This window comes from Austrofundulus limnaeus, unplaced genomic scaffold, assembly GCF_001266775.1.
Source record: "Austrofundulus limnaeus strain Quisiro unplaced genomic scaffold, Austrofundulus_limnaeus-1.0 Scaffold190, whole genome shotgun sequence".
Taxonomy (NCBI): domain Eukaryota; kingdom Metazoa; phylum Chordata; class Actinopteri; order Cyprinodontiformes; family Rivulidae; genus Austrofundulus; species Austrofundulus limnaeus.
The window spans coordinates 868,594-874,205 of record NW_013952592.1 but is presented as its reverse complement, the minus strand read 5'-3'; positions in this window follow the sequence as shown (position 1 = coordinate 874,205).

The following is a 5,612-nucleotide window of genomic DNA, read 5'->3' as shown; positions in this document are numbered from 1 at the left end:
TTACCTTTTCGCTACAAATTTTGTACCGAGCCAAACATGAAAATTTACCTAAAAATGCTCAAAGTAAGGACACTATTTATTTTTCAGGAAGGAAATTACAGTTTAATGGCTGTTTGTCCATAGGCAGTCGATCAAGAGACACAGATAAAAAAAATACTAAAGTTAAAGTTGTTATTGTGCGCACTGTGAGAAAGTTTTTACATTTCTGTGTGTGGAGTGAAATTGTGTAATAATTTGTATGGAGTTGAAGCAATGATCATAACATGAAACTGTTTGAAATAAAGTTTAAGGGAATTGTTTTTATGAATTGTGAAGATACGTGAAAATATGACAATAGCCTGTATTTAATATTTGAATATTCCATATGTAATAATTTTTAAATGTGTGTTTTTATGGGATAAATCTTGTGCCAGCAGGAATTGAATTTGAATTGCTCATTGAATCTGAATGTGCATAATTAGAAATTGAACGCATTGGTTTGAAAATAAATTTCACTAAACTGAACAAGATTTATCCCATAGTTTTTGTACTAATAAGGACTTTGATTAGTAAAACTGATATCTAATGGTAAAGGGCTGGGACTAAATAGGTTTACTTCTTCTCACTCCTTTTTGACATGTGAGCTACACAATAGTTTTTTTACTTTTATTGAAGGTTTTTCTTTTATCTTTTGTCTCTTTTTAACTTAAAATGATTGTCTGTTTATAGTCAACACATTTAAAAATATTTTAGAAAGCAAATAGACCATAATTTCTAAAGATCAAAACAGATAAAACATACTTTATAAACGTCAGTTTTATGTCCATGTTTCACAGATAATATACGATGGAGTACTACAACAAGCTGGCTGATGATGGAGGAGACGACAGTGATGGAGATAGATTTACTGGTTATTGTGATATTTATGATTTTGCAAACATCAATGGATATCTCTTCATCTTGATCACCATCATCAGTGTCATAGGAAACGCCCTCCTCATATTTCTTCTCGTCACCCAAAAAGATCTCAATTTTATCACTAAAACGTTCATCCTGAACCTGGCTTGTGCTGACTTGATCTTCACTGCTTCCCTCCCGTTCTGGGCCTACTACCACCTCCACCATTGGGTGTTCGGGGACTTTTTATGCAAGTTCATGACCGGGGTGTACTTTGTTGGTTTGTACAGCAGCATCTTCATACTCACTGCCATGACTGTGGATCGTTTTGTTACTGTGGTGCGGAACAGGTGGCCGAACAAAAGTGTAAGGAGAAAGTGTGCAGTCGGTGCCTGTGTGGCTGCCTGGCTCATCAGCCTCATGACATCCGGTTACGATACCAGCAAAATAGAGGTGGAGAATGATTACTACTGTGAACACATTGCTGATGATGATCTGGGATACTTTTTCCAAGTTTCATTTTTATTTTTGCTTCCATTAATTACCATTATTTTCTGCCTTTGTGCCATTATCAGAACTGTTTTGCAGAAAACAAACAGGCAAAAGCACAAAGCTATCAGTGTGCTTTTCTGTGTTGTTGCAGCCTATATCGTCTGCTGGGGACCGTACAATTCTTTACTTTTTATTAAGTCCTTGTACCACCCCAGAAGCTGTAAGGCAGTGAATCGACTGGAAACCACCTACAATATCTGTCGAATCCTTGCCTTTTCTCACTGCTGCATGAATCCGTTGCTCTGTCTGCTGTCACAGAAAATTAGAAAACATCTGTTGAGCCTTCTTAAAATGGTTTGTCTGAAAAACAGGAAGGGGGTCACCGATCAGAACAAGCTTGATATTCAACTGCACTTGAGCATGGCACCAACCTCAGCTGAGTAACTGTTAAGACAGTCATTCTTCACAGGAAAAAACACTTCTGCATGTATGTTTTTTTTACTTAGTTTGTATTTTTGGATGTATTTAACACAGAACATATATAAAGCAGTTTTTATGCAAGTAAATTTTTGTTGTTTATTAGTGCATAAGCTTTGTTTTTTGGTTCCATGTCTTCCTCTGAACCACCAACCATGTCTCACAATACTTTTCCACAGTCAGTCTTCACTCATCCTACCTCACCTGTTCCCCATTCCCATCATTCTCAGCTGCATCCGCCTCCCTCATCCACCTCAATAGTTTTATTCCCTCCGCTTCTATCTTTTTGCCAGTTGAGTATGGCGTCACCATAGTAGAGCACGATTGGGTCTCCTCATGTCTTGTAGTTTTTTGGTGCCTTATTTTGTTTTAATTTTGAAAACAATTACCTTTTATTTTTTTAACTCAATGTCATTTTACATTTCATGTTGTTAAACTGTTATTTTGTATTCAAGATTCAAGATTCAAGTAGTATAATTGTCAATGCTTCATATGTACGAAAGAGAATTGAAATTGTGTTACTCTCCTTCCCAGTTACAACAATAAACAAGTAATCAGCTGAAATTGCACAATCCAATAACATTGTAAATAAACACAAAAGTGACAGACAGTAAATGTGTAATACAACATGGACACAGATAAGGATGAATGTGTGAAATCAACACAAAAATAACAGGAAATGGAGGGGTACTCAGTAGTGTAAAAAATAGAGATCTTTATACTAAAAAAGTTGAATATTGCAACTATAGTAGAAGCTTAATGCTGATAAAAGTAAAGTGAAGGATGCATATGAGTGTAAAAGTGATGTGTGTATACAATTCTCACAGATGACGGAGGGGGTGGTGGTGGAATGTATGACGGTAGTACGTTATGTGCAAAGGTCACGCACTTGCAAAATGTCCAGTATTGTATCAAACGTATGTGAGAGTAAGCACTTTTTAAGTAATCGCTAGAACCCGATGTACTGTATTTTTTGTGAAAAAAATAATAAAAGTTTTATTAGTTCAAGAAAAGCTGTTTTCACTTTATTCAAACAAGACTTTCTGGTTTTTCATGATAAAGTGTTTTATTTTAATTTTTGTTTTTCTAGCTTTAGGTTCTTGTAATAATTCTTGCATCAGTGGCATCGTAGCTGTAATGATATCTCTTTTAGTTTCTAAAATCTCAATAAGTCAACTATTTAACTGTAACTGAATTTCTGAAAAGTTCTGTTATCACTAAAAGAACACAGAAGAGAAAGAAGGATGGTGACTCAGGAGACTGCTCAGCAAATTTGACCTGAGTGTGTGAAACCACTCAACTGCCCGTAAAACACAATACAAATGAATGCTTTAAAAAGAAAATTAATTTAAAAAAATCAATTAAATACAGATTTTTCTGTCTTTTTTTAACCTGTTTTTATTTTCATTCTAATTGATCTAAACCCACATTGTGTAATTCATGTTTAACCATTTTAATATTTTGGTCCAAATGTTGTTTTCAACTGTTGGTTGTTTAGTCCAGTTTTTTTAATACATAAACTAATAAGAAACACAAGGTCACAAGTCAAAAAAAACAATATTTTGACTCTAGTTTTTACCTGTTTTGAGAGATTAAAAAAAAGGTTTGAGTCAATTGAAAAAAAATGTGCAAAGAATGAAATGTGTAGATGTGTAACGACACATTGCTGTCATGTTTAGATTTTGTTTTACTTCAAAAATTTGCATTTCCTCCTCAGTCACTGATCAAGCAGTTTGTGACCCGTTTCGAAACAAAAAGGACAACTCTACATCCGCTTTTCTACAGCTCAGCTATTTCTCCAAAGTGTGGTTGAACATAAGACCTGGCTGCTGATGTTCTGGTGAGTTTGTTCATTTACTGTAAACGCTTTGAGTTTCTCTCCTTGTTCTGAGAAAAATGCCAGGTTACTTTTATGAAAGCTGATGATCTGCTTGTTTCAGGTTGACAAACTAGTTTTGTGTTTTACAGATACAATGGAGTACAGCAACAAATCGACTGATGCTGGAGGAGACGACACTGACGAAGCTATATTTATTTGTCATTTTGTTGATTTTACAACCATCTCTGGATATAGCTTCATCTTGTTCACCATCATCGGTGTCATAGGAAACGCCCTCCTCATTTTTCTTCTCGTCACCCAAAAAGACCAAACCTTTGTCCCTAAGTTTCTCATCCTGAACCTGGCTTGTGCTGACTTGATCTTCACTGCTTCCCTCCCGTTCTGGGCCTACTACCACCTCCACCACTGGGTGTTCGGGGACTTTTTATGCAAGTTCATGACCGCGGTGTACTTCGTTGGCATGTACAGCAGCATCTTCATACTCACTGCCTTGACTGCGGATCGTTTCGTTACTGTGGTGCTGAACAGGTGGCCGAACAAAAGTGTAAGGAGAAAGTGTGGCGTTGGTGCCTGTGTGGCTGCCTGGCTCATCAGTGTAGTCGTGTCCGTGTACGACGCCAGCAAAATGGAGCTGGAAGAAGATTCCTGTGAGGATTTCTCTGAAGTTGAGCTGGGATATTATTTCCAAGTTTCATTCATCTTTTTACTTCCTTTCCTCATCATTGTTTTCTGCCATTGTTCTATCATGACAAAAGTTTTCCAGGCTACAAACAGACAAAGGCACAAAGCTACAAGTATAGTTTTCTGTGTCCTAGCAGCCTACGTCGTCTGCTGGGGACCCTATAATTTTTTACTTTTTATCAAATCCTTAACCAACCAACCCGATAAATGTAAAGCAGCCGTACGGTTGGACGTCGCCTACAACGTTTGTCGAATCCTCGCCTTCTCTCACTGCTGCGTGAACCCTTTGCTCTGTCTGCTGTCACAGAAACTGAGGAGTCGTTTGCTGAGTCTTCTGACAGATGAAACTCTTTGTCTGAAAAACAGGAGTAGACTCACGGAACAGAACGTGTCTGGTGTTCAAACTATACGTCTGAGCGTGGCACAAACGTCTGCTGACATTCTGGAACTGCAGCCCCAATAAAGACTCTTCAGAGGAGTCATTTATCAAACCTCAATATTTGTCATTTTCATGTTTTATGTAAAAAAAACTCGTTTTCACTGAATTCAAATGTGTTATATTGTATAATTAATTACTTTATATGGACTGCTTTTGTGCATCATAAATAAATGTTTTCTTTATGCATTATTTCAGTTATTTCACTTGCTGTGCTATAAGCCACATGTATGCCATGTATCGAGAATTACTTAATTGCAAAACTGTTTTCACTTCTCTATTTGACTTCAGCAGATATGATGGGAGTAACTGTTGCCTGGTTTCTTCACTGAGCTTTGTGAAAAACAGTAAGAAGAAAAACTTATATTAAATCTTGACTAAAGTTTGCCAGGACTCCAAGGTCAAGTGCTCCTCTGCAGCTGGCTCTGGGGGGCTTGTAAAGTCAGAAGAGAAAATAGTGAAATCTTTGAGGGCAATCTGATGGCGTCCATAAAGAACTGTGTTGTTAATATGGATTTAACAGAACTCCTGGGGCTGTTTAGGATCTTAAACAATGTTTTGCACCCATCCCCTGACTTGTCTTTTTCAATAATTATTTGTCTGAGTTGAATTATGTCACTTTAAAGGGGATGCATTTTATTTAGCTAGCAGTACTTTGTAGAAATTTTATTTCATTTTGTAACTGAAAAAAGTTTTATTCAATTGTTTTTTTTAAGAAACAATTTGAATTGACTTGGACAGATTTATATTTGCAATAAAAGGGTAAAACATCTAATGGAGTAAACACTTTTACTGGACACTATATATATA